The sequence below is a fragment of the Balaenoptera acutorostrata genome, chromosome 14, assembly GCF_949987535.1.
Source record: "Balaenoptera acutorostrata chromosome 14, mBalAcu1.1, whole genome shotgun sequence".
In the NCBI taxonomy this organism is placed as follows: Eukaryota; Metazoa; Chordata; class Mammalia; order Artiodactyla; family Balaenopteridae; genus Balaenoptera; species Balaenoptera acutorostrata.
This window is the reverse complement of record NC_080077.1, coordinates 69496013-69508316: the sequence shown is the minus strand read 5'-3', so window position 1 is coordinate 69508316 and position 12304 is coordinate 69496013. Positions and strand designations below refer to the sequence as shown.

Below are 12304 nucleotides of genomic sequence, written 5' to 3'. Positions count from 1 at the left end.
CGTACTCGAGGTGGTCTTCTCACATCAGATGCTAAGGCAGTGTCCCTGAAGGCAGCTGGCCACCAGGCGAGCCTTGGAAGGAGCCTCTGCCAGCACCTCTCGTACAGGGGGCGGGGCTCCAAGGGCCCTGCGGGAAAGCAGCCTTGGCGCTGACTCTCGACAGCCAGAGCTTTTCATTGTTAGAAAATTCATCAGCCCTTTCTGCTGCCGTCTGGAGCCCCCAGAATAAATCTACTGTGTGTGCCCTTCCTGTACTGAGGATGGCCATTCCCCACCCCGACCCTGCCCAAGTCATTTCTTCCTCGTAGGAGAAGATTCTCAGGATTTCTGCCCTCCTGGGTACCCACTCTTCTTTGTAGAATAGTAATGTGGACCATCTAGTCCTCCCCGTCCGCCCTCGTCCTTAGCGCTGTCTTTTTATAATGAATCCTAAAATTGTTACGTTTGTTCACTTGTTTCTGGCACCCAAGTCTCTCCATTGTCTCATATCGACTTGTAAGCAAACTAAAACCACAGAGCAGTTGCCTTTGAGCCTAAGTGAATGATGGAACCTCTGTTTCTCTGAACTGTTTTTTTCCTTTCAGCTCATTTTTTTTCAAGCCAGACAGACCTCTTTTGGAATTCTGATTCTGTCGGTCTTATCTAAAGCATTCATCTCTCCCAGCTTGGCGTCCTCAGATAATTTGAAAAGCCTGTGATGTATTTACCTAGGCTCAGGGCTCCGAAGAGGGTGACAAATCCTTCATAACGAGTTTGCCAAATGCCTGCTGGCAGCCAGCGGCTTCAAGGCTCCATGGAGAGAGAGAAGGACCAAACCCAGGGCCTGGCTGCACGGAGGGGCCCGGTCAGGGGCCGGGTCGAAGGAGCTTTGGTTTGACTATTGACATGTAAATGTCAGAGGGCCCTGAGGCGGATCCCCGCAGACCCTCCCGCCATCCCTCCAACCACACAAAGCCCAGCCTTGAACGGCTGCCGGCTTTATTTACCCTGTGAGGCGCCGGGCTGCAGAGGTAAGTCCTGAATCAGCTCTGCTGTAAAACTGTTCTGTTTGGGATGGTAATTGTGGACTGGAAATTTCTCCGAGCCACATGCAGGGGGAGTGGTCCCTTTGGATGTCGACAGAGACTCTGTGAAGGTTTTTGAAATGAAAAAGAATACTATTAAGTGATGATTAATTTGGTTTGGTGCAAGAAAAGAAACAATCACATTTGCCCACCTGTATGTGCCTAGACAAGATTTGATGCCAGATGAGTTTCAAAGTACTTTTTGAATTTTACCTGAAATCTCTGTAGCATTATTTTCGGCTTTGTGTTTCTGTAGTCCCTCGGGCACCCCCCTACCCCCTTTCCCTCTCTCAGTCTCTACCTCCCTTCCCTTCCGTCCTCCCTCCTTGTTCTTGTAGGGATGGTAAATTGTGTGACTCATAAAAGGAGTATCACAATGTGCTTTACAAATTAGAGAAGTGAAGGAAAAATTATACACCATTAGAAGAATTATATGAATAAACCACCACTAGAGACGGGAGGTGCTGAGTTTGTTTTTTTTCTCTCTCTCTCTGAAATTTCAGGGGAAAAGTTTATGTAGCTATAGTGTCCTAAATTTAACATGTGAATTATAAAATTTATATGTGCCAACTAAAGAATGTCACTTGCCGTCCAGCTCTACAAGGACTAGGTCATCAGCCACGGCAGTCGCTGACCTTTAATACCCCCTGAAAGGAGTTCAGGACAGAGATCAGGAGTGAGGCACTCCGTGCTCTGGGAAAAACGGGCGGAACAGGCCTTCAGAGAGTTAGATATTTTCAGGAGAAAATTGTATGAACCTAATTTCTTGCATCCTCTCATACCTAGAAAAGCACTAAAATCATTAAGGGAAACATCTGCTCCTTGTGACTTAACAGCAGCCTCCTACCGAGATGTGTGCTGGGTTGCATGTACACCCTTTGCCAAATCATATATTCATTCACCTCCCGCACCCTTCAGAGCTGTTCCTTAGAGATAGCTGAGATGCTGTCTCCCGGGCTTTTGTCCTCAGCAAGTCCCCCAGTACAACGGGATTCACAGCTCTCACACTGTGCATTTTTTCAGTTGACAGTGTCATGCTTTGGACTGATTTTGTTACAAGTCCTTTAAGAACTAGCAAGAAGTTATTGAAAATATAAACTTAGATTTCACATTCATAATGAGTGCTAGGTTGAGTTAGAGAATCTTGATTTTAAAAAATCTCAACTGACAGGTTTTATTTGGTAAAAGTTAGCCCACCTAGGACTCACTTCCCTGACTGCTTGCAGAGATGGTGCTTTGAAGGAAAACATTTTTTTAATAAAATGTAAATGTTTCCAGATCTCTTTCTCTCTCTCTCTCTGGTACAGATATTCTTTGAAATACGAGTTCTGGACACAGTGCATCCTGAGGACTTGAATATTGATAGGTGGTTGTTAGTTCAGACACTTTTTTTGCCCTCTTAGAGTAATTATAGTAATAGAATTATGCTTCTATACCAGAATACCCATAACGAGACTGAAAAAACAGTTCACGCAATCAGGCTTAGATCTAGAAACCATAAATCCTATCAGTAAGTGTGAAGTCTATTCTTAATATTTAAGTGTCTCATGCTCTAATGAGCATAATTAGGGGAGTTTGGTACAATGAAAAGAACACAAAACAAAGTGTTACGAGACATGGGATTCGGCTCTAGCTACTTAGGGGGCCTTGGGCAAATGACTGACTTCTCTGCCCTCAGTGATGGACCAGATCAGTGGTTCTCGACCAGGGGTGGCAGTGTCCTTACAGGGGCCCTTGGAAATGTTGAGGGGGAACATTTCAAATTGTCGTGGTGTATGGGGGCACCAATGGTTGAGGACCCCGGATACTAAAATCCTGCAGTGCCACCCGGTCCAGGGAAGAATTGGTCCACTCCAAATGCCAATGGCTCCCACGCTGAGAAACACCGAACCCGACGGTCCCTGAGGTTCTTTCAGCTCTGTTTCTCTCAAGTTCACAAGCGGAGCGTTGAAAGCATCCAGGATGATGTTGAACTGTTACACTTAGTGTCTGTATCTCCCATCTGGCGTTAAATGCTGTGCTGCTGGGATTGAAGTCAGACCCAGTCGTGCTGGGTCAGGACACTCGTGCCATGGCAGCTCCAATTCAGAGCTTCACTGCTGTGGGAGTTCCCTGCTCTAAGCACAGAAGAATACCGAGACTGTTCAAACGCAGGTCGGGAGCTGGGCCTGGGTGTTTTGGTTGGCTTTGGATTGTCCTTCATGTCCTCCTGTCCTTCAAGGGAAGAAGAGGGTTTATTGTGGCCACAGGCCTGGCCTCCAGGGCCTGGACAGCTGTCTCAGTGCACTGCCCCGCTGCTGGGCACTGTCACCTCTGTTGGGAAGGGGTCACCGTGGCGGCAGGTGCCGTCTGCAGATCCTCCCGCCTGCAGGTTGTCACAGGCCAGGCCAGAGGCCTTGATGAGGCAGAAAGGGATTCGGGCTGGAATAAAGATTCCTGGGGAGTCTGAGTTCTTAGATAGTTTGGTGTGATTAAAATTTTTATTTGACAGTCAAGTGCTGTTAAAGTCCCACAAGAAAGCTTCTCTCAGGCTTATCTTCGTGTAGAAAGCAATAGAAAGGTGAGTGACTAATCCTCACCAGGAATTGTCTGTGACGCTGTACACGTATCCAATCTTAATAGCTCACGTGTAAGATTACCTGGAACATATTTGTCAATTGATGTGTTGTTTTCAATTTAAAAAAATAATTTTATTTAATTAAAGAAAATTTGAATACATAAAAATACCAGTAATCACTGCATTTTGATATATATCCTGCTGGTCTTTAAAATTTTACAAACATGGGGTTACAGTATATGATGTTTTGTAACCTGCTTTGTTCACACTGTCGCACGGACATGTGTCTTATCACATAGATATTACATGCCTCCTGGTGATCCATTGAGAGGACAATGCCAAAGAGCAGAGACCCTAGAGCCGGACTCTGGGTCCATACGTCAGCCTTGCCTCTCATTAGCTGGGCAAGTTATTTACCTGCTGTGTGTCTCCATCTGCTCTTCTGTAAAATGGGGAGAACAGTAAAACCCACTGCACTGGTCTGCTTTGAGAATTAAATGAGGAGATAGATGTTGAGTGCTTAGAATAGAGCCTTGCAAAAGGTAAACCACTCAGTATCTGTGAGACAGCATCAGCATCATTGACTGTACCATCTCTGCTAACCCCTCCCCTGGTGTTCTTGCAACTGTATCCTTTCTGACCTGTAGAGTTACTACTTTTCATATCAGTTCCTAAAAGTGGAATTTCTGGGTCAGAGAGCAAACAACGGTTAGAGGCTTTGGATACATGTTGCTGAATTTCCTCCTTTCTCAGCACTCACTCCTACCAGCTTTTCTCAACTGAATTAAAAAATTCAGCTTGGCTTCCTTCTAATATCCTGTGTGCTCTGGGACCTCCCCCTTCCAATAATTGGGCATATAAACTCCTATAATATTGCTCTGGGGCAAGTGTAATTAAGGAAATGAATTAGCCACAAAACGACTTCAATAAAGCATGCCACAGTCAAATTAAAAAAAAAGGTGGTTCACCTGCCACTTGGTATTTTCAGTGCTCCAGCTTCTCTCCATTGATCAAGAATTGTTTAGGTGTGGGATGACGTGATGTGGAACCCATAAGTGTAGTCCTCAAGCTCTCTTCCCCTCCAACCAAATTTAACTTCTTGACATGCTGGAAGAAAAAAAAATTATCTTCAGCAACAGGATAGGAAATGTACATGAAATTAGCCATATAACTTGTAAAACATTAGGCTAGTCTCTTTATTCTGTGATATGTGAAAATCACTTCATTGCATTTACTTTTACATTTACAGTGAAGAAATTGTTGCAAAGATGGGATTCATAGTGTTTGCTCCTGGACCTGGGAGTGAGAGCTGTGGTCCACGTTCCTTGTTCAGCAGTCCTGTCCCACGAGTTGCTCGGTGATAACTCAGTTCTCCCACCCTCAGGTGACCGAGAACCCCCTGCACAGCATGCCGTGACCTGGCCTGGCCTTCGCGTGTATCAGTGCAGCATTGCTAGATGAAGGCTGCTTCTCTGTTGATCTCAGCCATCCAGCCACCTGCATTTGATGATAAACACGAATGCAAACGTGAACATTTAAACCATATGACCCAACACGGTTATGACGGAGACATCCAGATGATTCCTAATATGTTCAGTATAGATTCGCATTAGCGTTACCAAACACAAGTTCGTGTGCCCGATGCACAGTGAGGCCAAACAAACCAAAATGTCGGAGTCTGGAGCAGAGAAAGGTTTATTGCAGGCCCGAGCAAGGACAGCTGGGTGTGGCGGGTGGGAAGGGGAGGGCTCAGGCTCAAAATACCCTGAGCTCCCTGAAGGGTTTCAGCAAAGCGGTTTTAAAAGCCAGGTGAGGGATCCGGGGTTGCAGGGTATGTATGTGATCAGCTCGTGCAGAATTCTCTGATGGGTTGATGCTGAGGTAACTGGGTGGTTCACATTACCCTTAGGCGCCCTGTACATAGGTCTTGGGGCTCATGATCATCAAGTAGTTAATTTCTTCCATTTGGTGGTGGTTTTATCATATGTAAAACAACTCCGGAAGTGTGCATCAGATACTATTATCTGGGTACTTCAGAGCGGAGCTACAGCAGAGGATGTGGCGGAGGGGTCTGTCCCGGGGAGGCCCCATAGGGTCCTGCTCGGTTATATTAGGAGCACAAAATGTGAAAATTCTCATCAAGAATTTTCAGGCCTCTGAAAATACTTCTTAAAACCCCAGAACTGTGCTCGGGAAAGGCTGACTCAGTTTGCAGACACTGTCCAAGGTACTTTTGATAATTATTGGCATTCCAGAAAGGAAGGTAAGTTATATTTTTATTATTTCTTTAGATTGAATACTTGATTCACTTTTGCTCAAGAATAGTGCCTTTCAGACTTTTGACTGTGACCCATTAGAAGAAATATATTTTACATAGTGACTGGCTATGTACCTACACATATAAACACATACAAATGAAACAGTTGTTTCCCAAAATACATGCAGCACACTCTATTTCCAGTTCTGTTTCATTCTTTAAAATGCTGCTTATGACCCACTAACTTATTTTCATGACCCACAAATAGGCCTGCATGACCTGCAGTTTGGAAGTTCTGTTCCAGAGGTGGTGTGTTGGATAACTTTAGTGGGGCCTTTATCACGGTGGAAGCCCGTTGCCTTCCTCTAGATGCCGAGCCCCGCAGGCTGTCCGTGCCCTGGGCATCACCTTTGGCGGGTCTCAGGGCCACGGGGCTGGGCAGGCAGTGAAGGCGGAGCCCATGTGCTGGCTGCCTGGGAACTTGAACAGCTTCGCTTTTGAGAGCGTTCATCCTTCCCTGGACTCTCTGCTTCAGCTGACAGCTCCGTCTGAGAGGGAAGGTTTAAACAAAGACAATAATTCGAGTGCCCCGTGAATCATGTCTTTGTCTCTGCTCTTGATAGAACAGAAGGAAGTTGTTCATTATTAAGGATGCCAGCTGCCCATGGATTGATATATCTGTGGTCAGGGCTGGCTCACTGTCAAGTAGGTAGAGAGCCAGCTCCCCGGTTGGTGTGTTTTGAAGGGGTGCAGAAAGGATTTTCCTAAAGATGTCTCCGCATTCCCTTGTGCCTAAAATTTTATTTTTAGAAGTTCATCCTTTTCAATCTTATAAGCTTTTTGGTTTCCCAGCTCAAAATAAAAATATCCTTGAGGAAAGAGAATACCTTAAGATTGCGTCAGATAACATTTAGTGGGGATTTGGACAGCCACGAGAGCAAGGGGAGGGCTGCAGCAGGGGGCTGGGGTGCCTGGAGGACTGTGGGAAGGAACAGAGGGGGCTGCAGGCCTCTGGAAGTTTCTGAATCTAATGGCATTTTGAAAGCTGTTTGAAAGTGTATCGCTCTTTAAATATTTTCATGAGAATTTTACGAAGACCTGGTGTCTTGGGGTGGACTTGAGTAGGGCTTAGAGGTGAGAGAACTGATCCAAATGATGAAGGATGAGGGATGAGGGGACCCACCAAAAGGGACCAGAGCTCTTAGAATCACTTGCCACTCAGGGATTACGTGGCCTGTATAACAGTAGAACCCGTTGAACACAATGGGTTTGTGTTCTCATTTAACAAATGTATTGTCTGCAGACATGACTAAAGTATGCCACCCAAGGTTCACATTTTATTTTGTCCAGTGCCTTCCAAGCACCTTGCACGTATTTAGGCATTTTTCCTTAACTGTAGCTTTCTGCGTGGTCAGATCACCACAATTCGATTGCACGCCAGTTTGTTTTTCCAGTTGTTGGTTATGATAGAATTTAGAGATAGAAAAAGATCTTAGTGGTCACCTGGGTCAATGTTTTTCAAGCTGTGGTTATCAGCCCATTCCTGGGTCATTAAATCAGCCTCACGGGAGTTACTGACAGAGACTGTGGGTTGAATGGGTGAGAACCCTGTAAATATTTATCTTCCCCACCAGGCATTGTGTAGCGCACAGGTACCTCCTGATGAGTAGCAATATACACAATACATCTCATGGGATACAGATATATTCATTCTTTTGTTTGACAAATATCAATTGTCAATTAAGCACCTGTTGTTTATAGGTACTGTGAGGAGGGGCAGGGGGTACAAAGGTGAGGAAGACATGGACCCCGCCCTCGAGATGCTCGGGTAGGGGAGACTGGCACAAAAGGTTATCGTGACACAGTGCGGTGGCCGCAGTGATGAGGACACGTAATTCCCTCCTCACCTTACCCGGGGGAACGCTGTCCCTGGGACGCCCCACTTTGGAAAAGCACGGGCTGGCTGGTTTCAATGAACAGAGCCGAGGAGAAGCTGCAGGTACACCTGTGAGAGGACAGAAAATCCACCCTCAGGTTCAGAAAACTAGACCAGGGAAGGCTTCTGATGAGTGGTGATCGCTCGGCTTGGCCTGCACAGTGGACTGAATGCTGGCCCCCCAAATCTACATCCATTCCCTAAATCCCTGGAGCCTGTGAACGTTCCCTAATTTGGAAAAAGGGTTGAGGAATGCCGCAGCTGGAGGAGGCGTGGAAGGGATCCTGCCCAGAGCTTCTGGAGGGAGCGCAGGCCTCCAGACCCTTGAGAGAATGAGTTGCAGCTGTTTTAAGTCACCAACTTTGTGGCAGTCTGTTATGGCAGCCCTGGCAAACTAAGCCTGGGTTTCCATAGGCAGGGACTACAGGAGGGAGGGTGTTTCTGGAGAGAGTACAGGGGCGGGAGGCAAAGCCCTGCGTAGGGAGAGAGCGGGCCGTGTGGCCGCAGCAGGGATTTTGTGAAAGGGAGTAACAGGAGAGAGGGCTGCAAAGCTGGTATCTGACTCCTGGCCTTTGTGGTGGTTTGAGTGATGCCCTGTTTATAAAGGATTATTTGATGGTTCATTGTACTGCCTCTCAGGTAATGGCTCCTAACGCCGGGTGACCAGGCGAAGAATACAGGGTGAGGTTTGTTTGTTCCTTGGCTGGCTCCACTCTTGTGTGGACATGTGGAAAGCGCAAACACTCTCCGCTGTCCGGCCACTGCCCGCTGGAGAGGGCAGCCCCCCCACTAGAGGGCCGCTTTAGTCACTCGCCTCGTCTTATTCTTGAACTTGTATTTCTCACTGCGTTTTCCTAAAAAAATATATTTTTATGGCATTTTATCTCCTTGAAATTATCAATTAACGTTGACTCACTCCTGTGATGTGTGGTGAGCATCTTTAAACCAGATGAAGAAAATCATGTTCCTCAATGTGAAACTAGTCCCTGCTCCTTTCAGGGATGCAGGAGTTCAGGTTCTAGAACAGACTCTCCCCACATCATGCTCCTTCTTCTAGAACTAGACCCTTTGATACCTGTTTGTTTTCTTTAGTGAGATAGAATTTAGGTGTGAGTACATTTTGGGGTCAAACTAAATTTTATTTCTTTGGGATGAGACATAGCAGCTAAAGGTCTTGTGTCTCCTCAGCTGTCTGTCTGACGGGCACGATATCTCCTTCTATGTTCACTTTCCCCATCCCCCAAATTTTACGCACTCTCATGTTTTATGGCTTTTTTTTTTTTTTTTTTTAAATTATTTATTTATTTATTTATTTTTGGCTGTGCTGGGTCTTCGGTTCGTGCGAGGGCTTTCTCTAGTTGCGGCAAGTGGGGGCCACTCTTCATCGCGGTGCGGGGACCGCTCTTCATCGCGGTGCGCGGGCCTTTCACTATCGCGGCCCCTCCCGTTGCGGGGCACAGGCTCCAGAAGCGCAGGCTCAGCAGCTGTGGCTCACGGGCCCAGCTGCTCCGTGGCATGTGGGATCTTCCCAGACCAGGGCTCGAACCCGTGTCTCCTGCATTAGCAGGCAGATTCTCAACCACTGCGCCACCAGGGAAGCCCCATGTTTTATGGCTTTAATGATCAGTTTTTATTACAAAAATAATTCAAGCTTATTATAAAAATGTCAAATGGTAGGTTTGAATATATTGCTCCTTAGTACTTTAGCTGGCTGCAAAACCCACTCCCCGCTTTGCTATGGTTTGTGTCCCCCCCAAAATTCATATGAGGAAACCGAATGTCCAATGTGATAGTCTTTGGAGGCGGGGCCTTTGGGAGGTGATTAGGGCGTGAGGATGGAGCCCTCATGAATGGAATTAGTGCCCTTATGAAAGAGGCCCCAGAGAGTGCCCTTATCCCTCCCACCATGTGAGGACACAGTGAAAAGGCACCATCTATGAAACAGAAAGCAAGCCCTCACCAGACACTGAATCGGCTGGCACCTTGATCCTGGACTTCCCAGCCTCCAGAATTGTGAGCCATTTCTGTTCTTTATAAGCTGCCTAGTCTGTGGTATTTTGTTATAGCAGCCCAGATGGACTAAGACACACTTCTATGCCCTTATTAGTTTCCTGAGGCTGCTGTAACCAATTACTACAAACCGGGTGGCATAAAACAACAGAAATTTACTCTCTCACAGCCCTGGAAGCCAGGAGTCCAGCATCCAGGTGGGGGCTGATCAGGCTCCCTCCAGAGGCTCTGGGGCAGATTCTGTTCTTGACTCTTGCGGCTACTGGGGGTGAAGATATTTCTTGGCTTGAGGCCACATCACTCCAGTCTTTGCTTCTGTCTTCACATCACTGGTTCCTCTTTGTGTCTCTGTATGTCTGTGTCCCAAAACGCCCTCTGCCTCTCTCTTATAAGGTTACATGTGATTGCATTCAGGGCCCCCAAAAGTAATATCCACTCTTTTGCCATGTAAGGTCATACTCACAGGTTCCCAGTCTTAGGGCATGGCCATAACTTTTGGGGGGCCACCGTTCAACCCACTAACCATTGTTAAAGGAAGGATTATTATGACACATGTTAAAATAGTAAGAAAGACTTTATTCAGGAATATCATGACAGGTGTCGACTACTGCTGTAGGGGAGAGAGATTGGGCTCAGCCCCGAATATGACAAGTACAGGTGGGGATTTATAGCCAAGGAGCAGGCTGGAGGGGTGGAGGGAAAATTACTAAGAGGAGACCTCAAGGGTAGGAAGAATTCTTGCTAAACGAACAGGATTCTTGCTGAAGGCCAGATGGTGGGGGATGAGGAATTTGATCAGATATTGAGGGTGATCAGGTATTAAGAGTGGGAGGTATTAAGGGTACTAAACTGACTTAGCGGGATTCTCGCTAAAACTGGGCTCTGCAGGCCCGGCACGGATGGGGGCCAATGTGAGTTTGGTTAGGACAGGGTCTTTGTCACAATTCTCTTAAGCAGTATTTTCCAGACTCAGAAAGACCATGAAAGCCAACCCAAACTATATCAACAACCGAACTTACGCCGATGGGGGAACTTCTGGAGAGCTACATGCTGCAGCTGCCTAATTGGAAAAGCGGCTCCTTGCAGGGTTCTCTCTCGTCTCCTGCAATCAATCTCTCTTGCCTCTCCAGACGCCCTGGCAGTGTGGGCATGCCGTCTTCTTTAGCAGAACCAGTTTACAGGTCACTCTGCTCCCCAACTCTCCCCCCACCCCTGCCCCACGCCTTAGAAAGCAGCACCTGCCCCTCCCTGAATGTTATTGTTTGGACTCAACCCACGAGGGCTGATGTTAGGAAACTCACTGTGACATCGGAGAGAATTTTAGATAAATCACCATGTGGGAAGAGGAAATTGATTGCTGGTTTGGGGCCCACCCTGGAAACATTTGGCAGCTGATAAGAAGCCCTGTGGTCATTCTAAGGATCTGAAGGACCTGATTTGGCAGGAACCCTGTGGCTTCGGGGTGGGGACAGGGCGGGTCTAACTTCAAGACTGGTGTCTGTGGGAGGAGGGTGTGGGAGGGTCTCTTCCATAGCAGGGGAGGAGGGGTCTGCCTTCAAAATGACCTGATCCCTCTAGGGAGGACCAGGGCAGAACCAGGTCCAGATCTGTTGCTGGACTCACATCTGAGCAGGTAGTTGCCGGCCTGTCTCCTGCCGTGGAGACAGGTAATAAATAAATAAAGGGATTTACAGGTAGGAAATAAATGGAATCGGCTCAACGACTCTGTAAGTAGCTCCTGCTGGTGCTTCAGGGAATGGGAGGCCCTGCTTTCACGGTATTTTCCAATTCTCTTCTACAGGCTTATTTTTCTACTACCGGATGAGACAATAGTGCTTTTTGCTTGTCAAACTGAAACTGTCTCCTAGAGCTTTGCAGGAATCCAGTATGCTAATTATATTGAATTTGGCTCACGTTTATTTCTCCCCAGGCCGGCGCTGTGGGCTCTCTAGGACACTTTTCCTTTATCTTGTTTAACCTTTTACCGCCTTCAAGTCATAGGTATTATCTCCATTTTTTGGAGTGAAGAAACTGAGGCTCAGAAAGTTTTTGACCTGTCCAGGTTCTCACGTCTAGTGATGGTGGAGTCAGGATTAGAACCCGGGGCTGCCACTCCAGACCAGCGTGTGTGCGTGCTCGGGTGCAACCCCAAGGGCCCCCATTAAAGGTGGGACAGACTCCCGGAGCTAACTGGGGGCTGCCTTAGGTCTTCAGGACATCGTACTGAGCCTGTCGAAAATGAAAGCTCTGGAGTTATCCTTCTCCAGGTCTCAGGAACACTGAAGAGAAGGATTATTAGCAAGTGGGTTTTTGTGGTTGTTGTTGTTTAATATTTATTTGTTTATTTGGCTGCGCTGGATCTTAGCTGCGGCACGTGGAATCTTCCGTTGCAGCATGCGGGATCTTTTAGTTGTGGCATGTGGGATCTAGTTCCCTGACCTGGGATCGAACCCCGGCCCCCTGCATTGGGAGCTTGGAGT

At 47.1% G+C, this 12304-nt stretch overlaps 1 protein-coding gene across 4 annotated transcripts in view; it reads left to right on the top strand.

The window, feature by feature from the left end:
* The window catches only part of ANKRD6 (ankyrin repeat domain 6), a 206669-nt gene that overhangs the window by 47174 nt on the left and 147191 nt on the right, over positions 1-12304 (top strand). The window contains exon 1 of one of the 4 annotated variants that reach the window (XM_057528064.1): positions 867-1010. The exons of the other annotated variants lie outside the window; for them this stretch is intronic. The gene's annotated coding sequence lies outside the window, so the exon portion shown is untranslated. Of the gene's footprint in view, positions 1-866; positions 1011-12304 lie in introns of those variants that run through there. 4 annotated transcript variants of the gene reach the window in all.